This window comes from Paroedura picta, chromosome 10, assembly GCF_049243985.1.
Source record: "Paroedura picta isolate Pp20150507F chromosome 10, Ppicta_v3.0, whole genome shotgun sequence".
NCBI lineage: Eukaryota > Metazoa > Chordata > Lepidosauria > Squamata > Gekkonidae > Paroedura > Paroedura picta.
In genome coordinates, this window is record NC_135378.1 from 64,079,319 (window position 1) to 64,098,203 (window position 18,885).

Consider the following 18,885-nt stretch of genomic DNA (forward strand, 5'->3'; position numbering starts at 1 on the left):
AAAATCTATCAAAAATGTTAAGCCTGCATACCTGACAATTTGTTTGATGAGAGATATCCTTCCATACGCATGCTGATCATGTCTTTGAGTTTCCTTCTTATGAATTTTCCCCTTGATTCAATAATTCTGATTTCATTTACCCTCACCATAAAATGCCCCCCCACACACATTTTTGCTTTCATTCTTCAGTTCTTCTGGTTTGTTTTTTTTTTAACTTTGTAATAGTTGTTGTGCTATCTGCAACTTGTCCGTGGAAGACAAGCTTTTATTTAATAATAGTATTAATCTCCGTATTACAAGGCTCATAGAGGGTTTTGCTTTTATGATATGGATGAAAATTCTCTCTTTACTGCCTAAAATAATTAGAACTGGGAACATTTAAAGTTAATTGTGCTAAACTGGATTGCTTTGAGTGCAATCCTATGCACAGCTACCTTCATCCTTTGTTGAGACTACTTTGTTGAGGACAATACTGTTACTGTAGCACTCCAAGAGTATGAAAGCGAATTTTCCAGTATTCAAATGTATGTTCTTTCTCTCTAACTAAAGTTCTTGCCTGATTGTATTCCTGATGTCCTTGTTCAGAATTATGTGCTGCTGTGTGTGTGTGTGTGTGTGTGTGTATAGTTGATGTAGGCTTTAAGAAACATGCTGCATAGATTTAGTTATCTTTGTCAGTCAGGTGCCTAAGAGTGCAGGTAATCAAGCAGGTACTGAAGCATACAATTCTGCTTAATTCTACCACTAATCCTTTTTCAATAATCTTGAATAATTTCCTTTATTTATTCTGCTGTGGGTGTCTGGGGACCTAAAGCTCTCCAAGCAGGAAAAAAAAATTATGCACACATCACTGACATATTCATCTGGAAGGAAGCATTTTATCACCATTCATCTATGCTCACATCAACCCTAATTCTTTTCAATTTTTTGCAGCTGGTACCTGTTCTCGCTAAGATACAACACTAAGGGCAGTTCTGCACATTGAAAAAAATGGCACAAGGCAACACGCCGCTGGCCATTCCTCACCTTCTGGCTCTCTTGCTTTTGTCTGCCACCTTCTCGCACTTCTTGCATTCTGCATGCCTGTTTCACACGCAACTCTCCTCTGTCTGTCAATCAAGCCAGGCAGCCAATCACCTTTATCCATGTTTTAAAAGGCCAGCAATGGCAGCTAATTTTTTTCAAAGTAAAACTTCTCCACTGAAATGCCTATGCATCTAATCATAGATGCATAGTGCTTTTTATAATGCCATCCTTTATGGAATCATGAACCTTGAATCTTTTAAAAATTAATCTCATTCCCGATTTTTTTTGGGGGGTGGGAGGGAACTTTAGAAAGGAATACTTTATGTTTTTTTTTGCTTTGCTTGCACGATTTAATGCCTATTTTTTGCTCCACACAGTTTGTTAAAAAAAAAACAACAACAACTCCATCCCCGGGAGAAAGCAGGGGAGATGGGTGAAAGACATTGGAGGTGGAGGATAAGGCTTCTTTTCCTCCACACATTTCCTTAGCATGTGGCTAGATGGTTGTTCTCCTCTAGCTTGTGCTTTTTAGTTGGGGGAATCCATTTTATGTGATTCCCCAGCTAGCGCTTTAAAATGCAGGATGTAGCTATCGGTTTGCTGCTTGGATGCTGGATGTTGGCGACATCATGCAAAACACCAAAAATATGGTTTCTGCATATGGTGACATGGCTACCCACTTGAATCTATATATGTTTTGCATTCAGGCTGAGTTTAATGCACCTTACATTGCTGTCCATACTTGAAATGCTTTCTTAAAATATGTATGTTAATTGTTGATACTTTTTATTTTGGCAGGTCGGTGGCTCATTTTGGCAGAAGAAGATGTGATATGTAAAATGGCTTGGAAATTACCACAGCTTTATTCGTATCACCTCCACATGGAGGGTTGGCACAACTTGGAGCCTGACCTATGCAGCCCACTGACTGCTACCATCGAGTCCAAGGGCATCATGGAGTCCATCACTGCTCCCCACTGGGAACACGGATCCCCTAGCCTCTCAGACTCTCTAACATGGGAAACAATACTCCTAAGGGGCCAAATGGTGCAAACCTTCTTGGCTGGCCCCCGAGCCACCTGGTCAAGCAAACCACACCTCCCCACCTTGCCAGGTAGGCTCACAGCTCACCTGTACCATCCCTTAATGGGGCCCCACAGTCCAGGAAATCGGATCGCACACTGGTGTCCCTGCAAACAGGCTCAACAATACCATATAATCCAAAAATGCAGGGTGGGATCCGCCATTCCAGTGCCAGCAAAGAGGCTGGGCTCAAGCATTTGGTGCCTTATTAAGGTGTCTCTCGGCCCCACCCACATGAGCCATGCATGTGGCTGCACACCACGGCAACGCCGCCAGCAGAGGCCCGGCCTCTTGTGCCACATCTCTCCTGCCTGCCAAATGGCAGCTTGTGTGAGTCACCGCCGCCTATTATCAAAGTCCATTCAAAAATAAAAATTGAATTCAGTAACAACTTTTAGACCAACAAAGGTTTATACAAGGCGTGAATAAAGCTCACTTCTTGAATAAATCTTTGTTGGTCTTAAAAGTGCTATTGGACTCTATTTTTATTGTGCTACTTCAGACCAACATGGCTACCCATTTGAATCATTCAAAAATAGTTTGTAGCTAATTTGTAGCAAAATCAGACAAAAATTTTACAGAATATCTAGAATAGTTATACATTATTAATAAAAAGTGTAAAATGGAAACATTATTTAATAGTAATATGTGTACTATATGCAGAAGAAGCCGAAAGCATTGCTGAGGTATACCTTTAGGTAGGGGCTAAATGATCTGATATAGGAAAGCTAGCTAGATGCCATGGACTTCTTATGTGTACACTTGGCCTGATCTGAGTCATATGGAATGAAACTGTCCTTGGCTGGTCTTATTTTACTCTTGTTAATCATATATGGTGGCAACATCAGTAGGTATAGGTTCCATTGGATTACAGATAGCCATGGTGGTTTTTAGCTGTGGTGTGTGAGATTATGAGTTAGTCCTGGTTTACTCAAGAATGTCTCTAAGCTCCATCTTGCCACAGTAGAAAGGAGAATCCTTCCGCTTCTGTCAGAGGCCTGCTAATCTGGTTCAGATGCCACTACAATCCAGGATAATATTTGGTTCTATCAGAAATATACTTTTTTTTCAGTGGTGACAACTGCATCACCTTCCCAAGGTTGCTCAACTATGATTTTTTTTAGAAGATCAGTGAAGTCATTTTTACTCCACCAAATATTCTGCAAATTGGGACTATTTCCTGTCTTAATATGAGCTGCTGCTACAGTTTTGTATTTGTGTTTCCTTAATGAATTGCCTTCTATAATATTTTATGATTGTATTTATTGCATCCTCAAGGGCCTTCAAGACCAAAAAGCATCCTATAAATTTAAATAAAAACATAAATGGCAATTGTATACAAAATGCAGTCATAAACTTGTAGTGTACCTTTTCAGCATTCTATTTTTTTAATGGAGAAATGGTGCAGCATAAATTTCAAGCTGACTTTAGTGTAAGTTTTAAAGCATGAAATGTATCATTAATGAGCCATGTGCTAACAGCTGTAAAATATTCAAAGGTGTGCATCCAAAAATTATTGGTGCTCTTCTGATATGAGTAATGTTTCTGAATATACTCAGCATTTAAGCCTTGCTGACTGGTAATCTTTCACATGTTATGATTTATTACAGTATTTAAGGGAGATGTTATGATTAAGGTTTTGAACATTTTATGTTAAGAAAAAGAAGAGAAGTAGATGGTCTGATATTTGATAGATTGCAATCCAGTGGCCAGTCTTTAACTAAGATTAATAAATTACAGTGGATTGCAGCCAAGCAATTAACAAAGACAATCATGCTGCAGATAAAAAAGAAGAATCTTTATGATAGCCATGATCTTGAGGACAACAATGAAACAGACCATCTAAACAGACCTTTGGGCGATCCTGCGTTGAGCAAGGCCTTGGACTAGATTGCCTGTATTGCCCCTTCCAACTCTATGATTCTATGATTCTAAATCAGATCCCAGACTCAAAAGACTTTGAGTAACAACCATGACTGTGGTTTCAGCAGCTCGGAGTAAGCTACAACCTGTAAACTTATGCAGATTGTGAGTGGGTGGGCAGGAAGGGCTGTGTCAGTGCTTGGCTTTTGTGGCCCTTGCTCCATGGAAATGCCAACTGAAACTTTGGAGTTGTGAGGCAAATTTCCTCCAGGCCAGACTGGCCAGCGATTCTGGTTATTCTGATTGTTCTTGGGGAATGCCTCATCTGGTCATTGTGGATGGGCAGGTAGCTGTGAGTTTCCTGCATTATGCAGGGGGTTGGATTAGATGACCCTGGACGATCCTTCCAACTCCATGATTTTATGTGACAAATATGCCACAAACAATAACCTTCTCTATATATGACAAACACAACTACAGGCACAATGTGTCTAGTGGGAGAGAATGTACAGGCCCTAAATTCTGTTGTGTCCTTACATATTTTCCTCACAGGAGCACAAGGCACACAAACTGTCTCCATCCATATGATTAGGATTGATAATAATAGGAAATTGGGAGGGGGGAACAAAATATTAATCCCAGTCACTGGGATAGAGCCAATATGTGAACAATGTGTCTGCACCTAGGCTCTGTCACAAGCAGGAGTAGACAGAATGAATCTGCTTAGCTGAGAGAAGTGCTGCTCCAGGATAATGCAGTACTTGAATTTTTTGGTAATGCTAATTGCTAGAAGGTACTGGCTGTCCCATTGTGGACATATATGTTGAAGACTGACCTCCTACTGCTTGGGGAGAGGGGAGAGGACACCTTGGGAGTTTCCCAAATGCTAATGTAGAGAGCAGAGAAAAGCACTTGCTACTTGCACTGTAATATAGTAATGCCATTAGCATGATCTTGAATTTTTTTAACTCTTATTTTGGTGACATCAGCAATGGCACCAAGATCCTCTTTACAAATACAGAGGAAGTGGGTGAAAGACCTCATTTTTCTTCCAGATAAATTAAAAGGATTCTCCCAACACTACCATGCCAGGCAAAATCTGTTCAGAATTTGGATGAATGAATGAATGAATGAATGAATGAATGAATGAATCGGGGGGAGCAGTTGATGTATGAAATCAAAGAAAGAAAAAGGTGTGTGAATAAGATTGCTATGTTCAGAAGCATTATGTGTTTCCAATTATCATGTTAAAAGTGATGACATTCCTTATACTACGCCACAAGTTGCAATATAAACTGGCCTGAGCCGCAGGGGAGGGCAGCATATAAATGCAATAAAATAAATTAATAATAAATAAAATGAAGAAGAAAATCACCTCTGTGTGGCTTCAACCTGTGTTGTGACTAATGAGAAGTAGTGTATTGGCTAATAGGTGACATGTATATGTTGTCATTGTATTCTATAAAAGTCCCATCAGGCACCTGGGTTCATGGGCAGGCACTTATAACTGTTCATCATTCAAATGAGATAGAAAACAACCCACAGTTTGAAACATGCCCAAATTATCTTCATTTGTGTTTGCTCCATGGCTTGGGTGGTCTTCATTTAACCTTTTGTTTAAGATTAAATATCTGTATAAGGGTAAGTAGATTTTCATGGGAGTTTCATTTACCTCATCAGTGTATTAACCTAAACAGAGATATTTCTGTTTCTGCTTCCCTCAAGAAATACCCACATGAAAAGTGAAACCTTTCTTCAAGAGTCTTGAAGACACTGAATCTCCCACTGTTACTATTTTCTCTCTCTAGAAGTATAGACTTTCTGATTTTAATAGAAATGAAAAATCTTAAAATATTTTCAACTGTGCTTTTAGGAGTGCTGGTGAGATTTTAAATCCCCCCCCCCCGAAAAAAAAGCAAACGACAGAAACAACTCTGACATCTAGAGCAAGAAATGTAGCTTTGATGGAGAGAAGAAAAATGTTTTCATAAAAGAACCAATCTTAAGGTAACAGCAATGTATAAGAATCCAGTGACATAGTACATAAATCTTTACAACTCATTGTTTCTTAGGTTGTGGGAGAAAAAAAAGGAAAAGCCCATTAAAATCACAACTCTTACTTGATATGAAAGTACTCAAAATGAGAGCTTGAGTTTTGAACAGCCCAATTCTTTGTGCATGTACTTCAAAGTTTTAATCTAAATTCTGATTCAGAACTGCATAAATTACCGGTGTAGAAATGTGACTGTTGCATGAAGCTTAAAAAGAAAATGCAGTTTTCAAACAGAAAATGCCTCAATCCCTTTGAGAAACCCCCAAAGTGGCAAGATTGTGCAGAATATGGTTGGGAAGCATACCTGTGTACATGCCCACTCAGGGCCCCTCCCTTTCCCACTGCCTCCAGGCCCATCACTTGCCATTGGGGGGGGGGGGAATCAACATGGCCACATATGGTCATATCACCCCAAAACGTTTAACATTTTTTTTAAACATATACAATGTTAATTAACTCCCACCCATTTGGAAAACCCTTACCGGGCCACCAAGAAACCCCTGGGTTTCACAAAACCCTGGTTGAGAAAGCCTGCTGTAGAGCTTTCAAGGCAAGAGACATCCGAAGGTGGTTTGTCGTTGCTGGATATGTCATGTCCATGGTATTCCTTCGAGGTCTCCCATCCAAATACTAGACAGTGTCAAGCTCTGCCAAGTTAGCGCTAGCCTGGTTTATCCAGGTCTAAATAATAATGCTGTAATTCTATAAAGACATGATCCTGATATGGGACAGAATATAAGACCAACTAAATTATTAACAATTATTACTAACAGTTTCCCTTCAAACTTGCATTTTAAACTAGAAGCATATTGGCACGGCTTATTATTCTGCAACACCCACTTCCCCAGCAATGAAAAAATTATTGACTCTAAACCATTAAGACCCTTTATTCACAGCTGGGATTTGAATGTTCTTTTATGAACATTAAGATTGTCAAAGGCTGCCTTTTAGAATCCTGGTGTTTATACAATAGGTTTCAGTAAAAGGGATGTGAGGCTCCTGGGGACTCAGATTGGATACTCTGGTAGGCAGACCTGGTTTTTACAGGGGGAGGAGGTTTGCTGCTAGATGCCAGTTTACCAATGTGCTTTTCTGACACCAATGAAGTTGCCAGAAGGTAGTTATGCAACACTGCAGAAAAGGTCAGGTTACACAAGCCAACGGAATTCTATAAAGCTTCTGAATCTGGTCAGTCTGAGCCACTTACTGTCTGGCAAAGGTGGCTCATTAGCCCTCCCATCAGCCAGTCTGTTAACTCTACTAGACATGGTGAGGAAATTGGCTGCAGAGGAGAGGACACGCAGTAATGGGTTTAAACTACAAGTACAACAATATACGCTTGATATCAGGAAAAAAAATTCACAGTCAGAGTAGTTCAGCAGTGGAATAGGCTGCCTAAGGAGGTGGTGAGCTCCCCCTCACTGGCAGTCTTCAAGCAAAGGTTGGATACACACTTTTCTTGGATGCTTTGGGCTCATCCTGCGTTGAGCAGGGGGTTGGACTAGATGGCCTGTAAGGCCCCTTCCAACTCTATGATTCTATGATTCTATGATACCCTTTCAAACAGAGGTCCCTAATGTGATGTCCATTGGCCTTTCCTGGTGCTCATTAAAAGAAATTGGGTGGGGCTCTCCTTCAGTAGGGTGTCTGATTGGCTATGCAGATTAAAATAACTTTGTTTAGTGGCAGCTACCACCAATGTTGGTTAAGTATCATTCACAATTCTTTCTTCTTCTTCTTCTTCTTCTTCTTCTTCTTCTTCTTCTTCTTCTTCTTCTTCTTCTTCATCTATATATTTAAAAAGTAATCTTCTCTACTGCACTTGAGTTTCCTCTGTCTTTGTGACCCTGTCTCCTGTGGCAGCCATTTTGCGGTTGTTTTCATCTTTCATAGCAGCCATTTTATAGTTGTGTCTATATGCCTCTTTCAGAATTCAATAGGTGACCACAGGCTCCAAAAGGTCAGGAACCTTTGCCTTAAAAAATATGGCCCAATGAATAACATCTTAAGATGTGACAAAACGGCTGGCAACTCACTCTAGCTAAATTGTCCTTCAGAAACAAAATATACCATGACACAAAAGGAGAGAAAGAGATCCTTTATCAGTCTAATGCTCTGGAATGTTACAGTGGTATAAATTACTTGAGTAAAATAAATAGAACTGCCATGTTTCTTGATTAGCTTATTTTGTCTTCCACTTGTTCACTGGAGCATTCTACAGTTGGAAATTTGGTATTCTTAGCAACAGATAGCTGCAGCTTGCCCTACAGTTATGCATAATTAAGGTAACACATTATTCACCATGTTTTGATGCTTCCTAATCAGAGACAGCCGAGGAAACAAAAATTAGGGATTTGATTAGATTGTCTATGAATACAACAAACTGTGGCCAGTATGAGGTGGCTGTATGTATTTCACTTTATTTATTTATTTATTTATTTATTCATTCATTCATTCATTCATTCATTCATTCATTCATTCATTCATTCATTCATCTATTTATTTATTTATTTATTTATTTATATTTATATACCGCCCTCCCCGAAGGCTCGGAGTGGTTTACATATAACTGAAACTATACATGACACCATACATATAACAACATTAATATTATTAATTGATAAACCGGGTGACAGTATAACATAACAGTATATCATAACATAAACAGCGGTAACTTGAACAGGTCCAGGAGTCTTAGTGGGTTTCTGGGGGGAGGGGGGACCAGGGGCCCTGCAGATGTTGATTGGGTGGCCTGGTCTCAGCCAAATGCCTGATGAAAGAGCTCCCTTTTGCAGGCCCTGTGAAACTGTTTTAGTCCCGTCAGGGCCCTGATCTCCTCTGGGAGCTCGTTCCACCAGGTGGGGGCCAGGACAGAGTGATCCGGCCCTGGTCAAGGCCAGGCGAACTTCTTTTGGGCCAGGGACCAGTAGCCGGTTGGTGGCAGCGGAGCATAAAGCTCTTTTGGGGGCATAGGCAGGGAGGCGGTCCCTCAGGTACACTGGGCCCTGACCACTTGAGTCACAACATGATTTAACATCAGCGCATGAACTTTTTTGCCTATACTGTACGGCATGTTCGTACTTTATGTTATATATAGTGTAACACTAGCATCTTCACAGAAATCTCTGAATGTATTTCCTTCTTTTGTTCCTATTATATAGGCACTTGGCTCTTAGAGCCATAGTAGCAGTTCTATTCAATGTGGCTACCTGGCTTCCCCCTTCTAAGAGTCTATTAGAATTTACCCATGTCCTAGCATTATAACATCCTATTCGCTATTTTGCATTTTTGGAGTAGGAGATCCAGGTTCTACCACATGGGGAACAGTGACCGTTTATGCACTGGGAACTTCACTGCCCCAGCTCCTGTGCAGGAGCACAAATTGGGGGCGGATGAGGTGCACTGGGACAAATGCTCGCATGCGTGGATACAGGAAGAGGTGGGGCAACCTGCCACATCTAAAACTCCAGCCTACAGCCCGGCATGAAACCTCCACTGCATAAACTGTTAGTGTGTGTGTGTGTTTGGTTATTTTGCAGGAAGGTGGAATTGCATGAGAACAAAATCTCACCTTCCTGCAAAGCAAATTAAAAGCCCCAGGCTGCCCCATGGCTCCATGAAGTGCCGTGAAGCTGACTGGGGTATTTTCCTCTGCCTCCTGGCCTTTGTAGGATGGGGAGGAGCCAGGCCTAGAAGGCCCATCTCTTCTTGGTGTAAACTGCACGGAGCTTTTATTCAAACCCCAGATCGATTCAGTCCCTGCCCTCTACACAGAATGTGATTTCCATTTGGATTTGGAGCGATTTAAAATTTCCTTCTGCAGCAAGAAGGATTGATCCGAAGTAACCCTACCTTTATTGTGCAATATCTTAGAGTGCTTTTAAGCCTCAATATTTAAAGGCTGTTTTGAATCTGGGCTCTGCTCCATGGTAGAGGACCCGTGATTGGCCACAGGTGGTCATGTGACAAACTTGCCTTAAAGGAGAAGCCCCTAATTTCTCTCAACTTCTGCCGGTCCTGGATTTTTTCTCCCTTCTCTGCCTTTTTCAATCCTCTCCCACCACCACCCCCCTCCAAGAAAAGAAAGAGGCTCCCTGCTTGGCTCCCCCCCCCATACACACACACACTTCAAGAAAAGAAAGAAAGAGGCTTGCCCCCCCTTCTGAACTACCCTAACCACATGCAGAATACTTTCCTGTTTCAATGGAGAGGGGAGGGGGAAAGAGGAAGATCCGAGTTCAAAGCGATCTGAATTCAACAGGATTGACAATGGAATAAACAAAGTAAGTGCAGACTCTGCCCTAGTCTCCATGAGCCTGCTGTACATTAGACCCTCAGTAGCCTTTTTACGGAAAAGGGAATGTGGAAGAATCCACATTCCCTTTTCCGTCACAAGGCTACTGAGGGCCTGATCCGCAGAAGGCCCGGGAGAGTGCCAGTCCAATGGTGATGTCATGTAGATACAAGGATTAGCCCTATGCTCATATGAGCACCTTCTCAGCCTTTTCCGCCCATGTTGATTTGGACCAATAGAAACAGAATTATATCATTCATAGCAGATTAAGTAGCATTACTGCTTTCAATAACAATGGCTGCTTATTTTACAGTTTGTCCTTCAGATAACAGAATATTTAGTGTAGAGAGATGACACATACAGCACACTGCAAATACCACCATACTTGCAGCTTGTTTAACTGTTTTGTCTTTATGTTGATAACTAGATTTTAAAACTCCTCACATAGCCTGTGACTATGCAAAACTTTTAACATCTAGTCTGTCAATAAAGCAAAAGGCCATTTATCTCATTCTGTATTCTAAACCTCACATAGCAGAACAATTTTATCTATGCTTCTCAAGTGAAGCTGTCAAGACCCTGAGAAGCAGTCGGTCAAACCAAGGATTGAAAAAGGATCCGCTTTTACATACTGTGCTGACCTTTGTGGGCTGCTTTATGTAATTTGTGTGAAAAGCCATCAAAATTAGAAAGCAAGACAACATCTGTCAATATTGTAAAATGTCGAGCTTTCTGCACTTTGAAACGTCTTCTAGATAATCATAGTCCTTGTGGGTAGAACGGCTGCCTGACAGTCTTCTGGGATCCAGCACCGCTATCCTTTGTAAACCATCTTTACATGGTGCACAGTGGGAGCACGGGGACTTTGTATTTACTGCTACTGTACCTTAATTTTCAACAGGACACATATGCCATTATTTACTACTTAGGTTTTAACAACATTTAATGGGAATTTGGGTCATTGTCTTGCCACAATACCAAAGCCCTGAAATTAGTTTCTGTTCTTCTCGGAGTCTGAGATTGTATGTTGTGCCCTGCCTGATCGGCAGCTGCACCTTTCCTTCTGCAGCGTTCACTTTAATCTGCCACTGAGCCTTAAGCACGGTGATTAAGGAGGCATTTCCAGCTGTGTCTTTTATCCTCCTGTCCTCTGTGTTCCTGTTTTCCGCTCTCAAATGGATATAGAAAAGATGGTATCCCTTTATCTTTGCAGTATTGCTTCATTTTAGGGGAAGATTGTCTTCTACACCCATCCCTCCTTGTGTGTTCTGTGCTTGTCTCTTGACTGAGGCTCTTGAAATCCTCAATGGAAAAAGAAATCAAAAACAGGCTTTCATAAGAAATCTGATAGCAGAAATAGTAGCCCTTCTTCTTGATCTGGAAGGCATCCATGTGACAAGTTTGACAATGGGATATCATCATGGGCATTCCTAAAGAGACAGATAAACAACAGCAAAATAATAAACTAACAGCTTTGGCCCTTCAAACTTCCCATAGGATACTTTCAGAACTGAAGTTTATTTATCAGGGTAGCATTCAAATTGCAGAAATATTCATTTGCTGCTATACACGAATACGGCAGAAACTGCCAAATGGGACAAAGTCACAATCAGCACTGACAAATAGTTCTTTAGTGAGATACAAATTTGCATACAAAATTTCTCCTGTTATTTATGTCTCCTCCCTTCTGTACTGTACTAATGATACTGAGCCTAACCCATTTTTTTTATTTGTTCTACATTTGCATGGAAAGGAGCAGTCCTCCTAACAACTGCAGGCAGGCAATCCTTATATTAACAGCCCACATATCAAAATGCAGGCTAAAATTTTGCTACCCTTCTTATGGTGAATATTGTGGGGCTTTTTGCACGCCTTCAAAATCGCACAATGGTTGCTAATTGAAAACGCTATTGATTTGCCATAACGCACGACGTCGCCGACAATCTGCCACACACCTGAAACCAATCTGCAAAAAGCGCTTCCTTGTAGCGCTTTCAGGGAAATCCCCAAAAGTGGATTCACCCTCCGGAAAGCGATACACTCCTGCAACCAATCTGCAACACTAGCGAAAAAGACCTGTGCATTAACATTGTTGCGGTTTCTACAAAGTCCCTCCCCCTGGCTGTCTTCTCTGATCTTCCGGCGAAGCGATCGCCATTTTTTTTTCTCCGAGCAAGCGGGGATAAACGCACCAGCGAGCCTCTTCTGTTTAGAGGCTTCCCTGGCTTCAGTCCTTCCCCTTTAGTCACTAAGCACAAACCACAGAAAAGCCCGTTTGCTGATGTATTTTCCCATTAATTTTTACACATTCATTCAGCCGAAAATCGGGCCCGTGAGAGAGGGGGGGGGGATTTTTTTTTTTCACTCCGTGGCAGCGTGGCAACGATCAAACGATCAAACGACAGCTCAAACACACCAGGCAGCTGGATGGGTCTCTCCGTTGCAACGAATCTACCCAGATTCGTTGCTATGGGTCTGTTTTTTTTTTAAAAAAAAACCTTTCTTAAAGGGAAAGGGGCTGTTTGGGAGCATGCTAACGGCTGCCCATTGGCTGCTTGACGGCCAGGGGTGGGACAGCTCGGCAATAGCGCTTCCTTTCTAGCGATTTCTGCCGAGACCGGCAGCCTGTGGGAAACGCTACAAAACGCAACTGGATTCCACCACAAAGGCAGGTATGCATAACGACGAATTCCACTACTTTAAATGGTGATTTTTCATTCAGTGACCAATTTGCAACAAAGATCCCGGTGCGTAAAGCCCCTGTCTCCTTCTGTCAGTTGCTCCATGGATAATGCAGACAGAAACAACAATTGAGTTTTCAATAACTTCTCTTTCATGCAGAGTATACTGCAGACACTTTATGGCAGTGGTACTCATTCCATGCCTTGCAGGGTACCACACATACAAATATTATCAACTAAAAAAGAGCCATGCAGCTACTTCATGTCCTGTACACCAGTCAGCAAGCACACACATATAGTAAGGTAAGATATAGGTATTCATTGTGCAGTCTGATATTCAGACACGTTTTTAATTTTATATTTTTGTTGTATTATATTAATGTTATTTATTTGACCCTTTTGACAAAATTATTAAATACACTACCATAAGCTTTTTAAGGACTAGAGAACCTCTGGGCATGCGGTTTCATCTCTCTACCGCTGCTGAAGTTATATCTAGCTGCTATTTATGTAGATGGTTTCATTCTTTGCCTTCCAGCACTCTCTTTAGTATGTAGTACCTAGATCTGGAGGGAGAATGTGAAGACTCCTGGAGGAAAACAATCTGGTTTTGAAGAATGGGGAATACCACCATCATCCCTATGTGGCCAGCTTGAATGGATAACCCGGTATCTGGACACTTATATATCTGCATGACTAAATTTCTCCATACTAAAAATATGTAATAGCATGTCAATGGGAATGCAAGGAAATGGTTTGCTAGGCCCATGCCGGGCAATCCTGAGAGCATTTAGGGACAGAGCATGGAAGGCGAAGATCCCAAAAGTATTTATTTATTCAGACATTAACAACAACAAAAACAACAAATTTCATCACACCATTCCACATCGCTCAGGGCAGGTAACAACATTAAAACCACATATATACAAAATTAAAAGATAAAAGATTTACAATGTAACCAACTATATTCCCAGACAAGTGGGATATTCCATCTCCCCTCTAGGTTCAAGCTAAATTGAAATAATAGTTATTGTACTGGCCTGAATGACTCTAAATCCATTGTTGTTTAACAATAATAGTTAAGACACCCCCAACTAAAACCAAAGATAAAAAGGTAAAGGTATCCCCTGTTCAAGCACCGATTCATGTCTGACCCTTGAGGTGATGCCCTCTAGTGTTTTCTTGGCAGACTCAATACAGGGTGAATTACCATTCCCTTCCCCAGTCATTACCGTTTTACCCCCCAGCAAGCTGGGTACTCATTTTACTGACATTGTAAGGATGGAAAGCTAAGTCAACCTTGAGCCGGCTGCTGGAATCGAACTCCCAGCCTCATGGTCAGAGCTTCAGGCAGCATGTTGGCTGCCTTACTACCCTGTGCCACAAGAGGTTCCCCCTCAAAAGTCCTGGCAAACAGGAAAGTAAGGCTGCCAGGATGCCATAATATGCGATGCACTAAAGTTTGGTGCTGCTGAGCAAACTACACAAAGCACACTGTTTGCACTGAGAGGAGCCCCCAGTCCAAGCATGAAGGAGCAGTACTATTTCAAGACAAAACACTTTTGAAAGGACATCCCAAAACTGGGTGCCACCACAAAGAAAACCTGTTTCTGGTTTCCACTCACCTGTCTTCTTAAAGTAAAATCATAAAGAACAGGGCATCTGGTTGGGATCAGCATCTGGAACATATGGAATATTATTCAAATATATATCCCCATGTGCAGTACAAAGTGGTAATGCTTGGAAAGCAATTTACTTTCTCAGAGTGAACTAGACCTTGTAAACAATGTTGATGACTGGCAGAATTTCTCAGAATTACACACAGAAGGAGAAAGAAAGGCAAGTCAGGAGTCCAGAATGAGAAAACCTCAGGAGATAAAACAGCTTAATAAAAATGCACCTGTGAGTCTGGTACATATGGATGAGGACCTATTTGAGCTTCATATGGAAGAAGAGTTATTTTGCTTAAGATGAAAAAATGTCTAAAAAGGTTTGTTATGTACATTCAGAATAGACTAAAAGCTTTATTATTATCCAGTTTTTAAACACAGAAAAGAGTAAAACAAGCAGGAAGTCTGGTACATGCACATTCATATTTGGGAAATCATAGAACAATCACAGAAGATTTGGGATTGAGTTTCAAAATGAGAATTCTCTCAGAAGACCCAACGATAATATCCTATGCTATTACAGCAGTATACCATAAAGCTTCAATTACCATAAAACGCCCAGAGTTGAAACCCATAAATAAATATAAGATTTACTATTTTTATGCCTTGCATACACAGCACTGCACTTTTAATGTTCAATCACAGTGAGACTGTGCAAGAACATTCAGACTTACCTGTGATCTCTGATCCGTTCAAATCTCTTACTTCTCAATGGGTGCAGAATACACATGCCAACTTGTGCATAAAACTGAATCAAGCTAATAGTGTTAAGTCTGATGGTTCAGCAATTACGAGGTGGCTTAGTGTTTGGATTCTATTGCTGTCAAAGAGAGCCTGATTTGATACTTATTTATTCCAGTCACAAATTCTATCTCTCTAAGTTACAAGCAGTCTTTTGATTCGTAAAGTATTTGAACAAAATAGCTCATTCTAGCAGCTGAGGCTTTCATGGGAGGGAATTAGGCCCGTTTTAATGTCTTAATCTAACACACAATGCAGCATCGAAGCAGAAATGCAAGCAATGATCAGATGATAAATAGAAGGGAGATTCAAGGGAAAGAAATGGAGTAATTCTCTTGGCCATGTATATGCTTCTCCCATGAGTTAAATGAGATTGCCTAGCCTACAAATTTAGTAGGTCAACAATTGCAGCTGTGCAACTTTACTTAAAAGCCTCAGTTCAGTGTGGCTAATTTCCAAGTACCCATGCATAAGACTACAACCGTGCATCCTAGTATGTACCTTTTTTTAAAATTTAGAAAACAGGTTGTGCTGATTTCAGTAGGAGTTTCTGCATTGCAGTAGTAGTGTGCTCACCACACCAAATTGATGTCATCATGGGGAAGCAGCTTGAGAGACGTTAACTGTGGTTGAGTCCTCAAAAGTGTGTATACATTTTATGCATATAGAAAAGGACAGGGTCATACTCATGGGTCTCACCCATTGGCTATGGCTCAACAGTGGAGCATCTGTTTTGCATACAGAAATTCAATCAAATTTCAATCCCCAGTTTCTCCAATTAAGTAAGTGGTGTGGAAGACTACCACCTGATACTCTAGAGCAGGGGTAGCCAAACTGCGGCCCTCCAGATGTCCATGGACTACAATTCCCAGAAGCCCCTGCCAGCGTTATGCTGGCAGGGGCTTCTGGGAATTGTAGTCCATGGACATCTGGAGGGCCGCAGTTTGACTACCCCTGCTCTAGAGAAATGTTGCCAGTTGCAGTAAACATTACTGACCTTTACATACTGACCTTGATCCAGTTTAGTATAAAGCAGTTTCATGTGTTCAGGCAAACATGAGTGGAACTTGCTGTACATGAAGCTGTCCACAAGGGGGGCAATCAGCAAGACCCAGCTTCATGCATAACATATTCATGTTTTTGAATTACTAAATAGAGTCAAAAGCTACACTCTAGATATTATCAAGTGATCTCTCTCCTATATAATCCTTACATCATGCCACAGAGGTTTTGGAGCATATTTTGATAAAACCCCAAACATATTAATTGTATGAATACATTCCAGTCAAAAATCCATCATTAGCTCTACGCATGCTTTTAGTTCTGTGCCTAGTAGTCTGCATTTAATTACATGAAATGCAGATAGTGAGTACAAAGTCTCTTTGTTTTTCATGTTGACTGTCACGGGCCAGACAACTGACTCTTTCTCAGAGGAGAAGGAAATGAAAAAAGTCAGGTCCCTCACTGGTGAAATACCTGCTTGAGCAGGTCAAGAGGCAATTCCAGTGAGAGAAGCGCCAAGAAGTGAGAATGCTTTCCATTCACAGCCAGGTTGCTCATTCTAGCAGGAGGAAAGAGAAATGACATAGAGGACAGGGTATCAGTTGCTACCAGTTTCTTCTAAGCCAGCAGAATGAAGAAGGAGGAGACAGTGCTTGACAGTGCCGTGTGCTAGGAATCCAGGTGTGATCTTGGATGCCACACATACTGTGGAGATCCAGATCATGAGAGTAGCATACCTGCCTTTCCCCCATCTTCCTCAGGTGAGGCTACTAGCACCCTACTGGTTTCTGGAACACCTGGCCACAGTGAACCATGTGATGGTCACCTCCAGGATTGACTTCTGTAACACATTCTACATGGGCCTACTCTTGTCCTTCACCTGGAAATTACAGCTGATACAAAATACAGCAGCCAAAGTCCTCACTGGAACACCTTGGAATGGACCATAGCTAGCTGGTGCTGAGGCAGCTGCATTAGTTGTCAGTTGCAGCCTGGTTCAAGTTCAAGGTTCTGGTTTTGACCTTTAAGGCCCTCCACGGACTGGGCCCATATATCTGATGGGCCACCTATCACCTTATGCTCATTTTGGCACTTTCCCCACTCCTGGTGTTCCTGAGCTGCTATTTTTTGTAGATCATTTGAATGTTCTCATTGAAGTGATAACATATCACTTATTTGTTATATGCCATTATGTCATATTTATGACCCTGTTTCAAAAAGAAATAGTTTTAACAGGAATAAGTCTATCAAATTTTGCTCACATAGAAAACAATGAATGATGTTTTTGTTAAATCAGGGAGAAACTGTATTAGAAACTTAAATGTTTGAACTGTAACAGTTAGGTTACAACAATTTAGCATTATCTATAAGAGGGTCAAAAATCAAGAAGGGAACATTGGCCAGAACCAGGATATAGGGCTTTCAAGACCACTGCAGTTCTAAGCAAGACATGGAACACCTCTATTAATCTAATGTGTTAGGATAGTTGCAGAGTTGCAGACTTGTAAAACTCAGACTTGTTTGGGGCTGAAACAGCTGAAGTATCATGTGCTCTTACATGAACTTGTCTGGTTTCTGAAGTCCTCATCCAAGGCTGACCCTGCATTCCAGAGAGAGGTATGTGGTGACTGAGGATGGTGCTTTTTCTTCTGATAGTGATTTATGTATGGTTTCCTCCCCAGCATGTCTAACTTTATATCTTTTTTGTTAAGTGGGAAAATATTTGTTATTGACTGATACCATGTTTAAGTAGTTTATTTCATTACATCTGCTTGCTTGCCTGCCTGCCTGCCTGCCTGCCTGCCTGCCTGCCTGCCTGCCTGCCTGCCTGCCTGCCTGCCTGCCTGCTTGCTTGCTTGCTTGCTTGCTTGCTTTATTTATTTATTTATTTATTTATTTATTTATATATTTATATACCACCACTCTCGAATGTCTCGCTGCGGTTTACAAAAATCTATGAATACCATAAAATCCCCTAAAATCACAATAACATAATGTCATGATGGCATTAGATGTTTTGTTTTAAAGGTAAAGAGTAAGATAGACATTTCTGAACAAATATATATAATTGACTTGCTCGCCTTTAGATACAGTGGTTCTATTGGCTATAAGAGTCACTGTGAGACCATCTTGTATTTCAGTGAAGTTCTTCTTCTTCTTCTTCTTCTTCTTCTTCTTCTTCTTCTTCTTCTTCTTCTTCTTTTGCCAAATGGCAAGCCTCAAGTTGCATTGCTTTTATTGCCCTCCTCCCAGTTTTCTCCACAGGAGTTTTGGCCACTACCATCCTAGCTTTCCTAGGACTGTGACATGTTAAAACATGGCCAAGGAGCACATGTTTCATACTGTGCGACTGAAGCTCCTAAAGAGCAAGCATGAGTCTGGGCAGCATGGGCAGCAGTTCCAGCTGAGAGCTGACAATGTAAAGAGCATTTCGATTGTAAGCCATGACTTCGGGTAGAGAGCATTTGGACGT

The 18,885-nt window shown here is 41.2% G+C and overlaps 1 long non-coding RNA gene across 1 annotated transcript; it reads right to left on the reverse strand.

The window, feature by feature from the left end:
* Positions 1–10,411: 10,411 nt before the first annotated feature.
* LOC143819836 (uncharacterized) lies at positions 10,412–15,400 on the reverse strand. The gene is made up of 3 exons (XR_013225121.1): positions 15,344–15,400; positions 14,625–14,678; positions 10,412–11,748 (listed from the first exon to the last, which is right to left on the reverse strand). It is a non-coding gene; the product is annotated as an uncharacterized LOC143819836 (long non-coding RNA).
* Positions 15,401–18,885: the final 3,485 nt, after the last annotated feature.